The following is a 714-nucleotide window of genomic DNA, read 5'->3' as shown; positions in this document are numbered from 1 at the left end:
CGCACGCCCCAGCCATGGCCGACGCCACCGTCGCCGCACCACCGTCGTAGCCGTGCTCCCCGTCGTCTCCACGCCGCGCCACCCTGTCCAGAAGCTCCGCCGTCCTCTACTCCTTCGAGCTAGCCGAGCCCTGAGCGCTCGCGTGCCTCGAAGCCGCCGCACCGACCTCGCCCGAGCTCGCCGTTGCCGGAGATCCCTTTCAACGCCGTCGCTGCCTCAGCTCGTCCCCGACCCCGCCGGTGGCCTCTACGGGAGCGCTGTGAGCCTAGCTACTCCTCCGACCCTCTCTCTCTCATTCCCGAGCTGTGTAGCCACCGCACGAGGATCACACGCCCGCACCGTCGCAGACCTCGTCGCCGACGTGCTTCCGGCCACACTCCGGCCACAAGATGGTGTCCATCTTGCTCACCGAGTCCCACAGCACCTAGCTAGCCACTCCACGAGCCTCACCGACCCCTCTAGCGCCAAGTTCATCCTCGACCGAACCCCGGTGGCCGCCAAAGTCGTCGCCGGCGCCAACTCCGGCCACCCCGACCCCAACGGGCTCCGCCAAGAGCTGCGGGTTGTCCTCAGCTCCACTCCGGTGGTCTCCGCGGTCCATTTGGTGGCCGAAATGGCCAAAACCACTTCCGCCGCCGCGTCGGGCTCGCCGGCGACTAAACGCCGGCAGCCGACTTTGACTTTGACCACGGGTGGGCCCTGGTTGACTCCCCT

Source organism: Triticum aestivum, chromosome 4A (genome assembly GCF_018294505.1).
Source record: "Triticum aestivum cultivar Chinese Spring chromosome 4A, IWGSC CS RefSeq v2.1, whole genome shotgun sequence".
NCBI classification, from domain to species: Eukaryota; Viridiplantae; Streptophyta; class Magnoliopsida; order Poales; family Poaceae; genus Triticum; species Triticum aestivum.
This window is presented reverse-complemented; position numbering follows the sequence as displayed.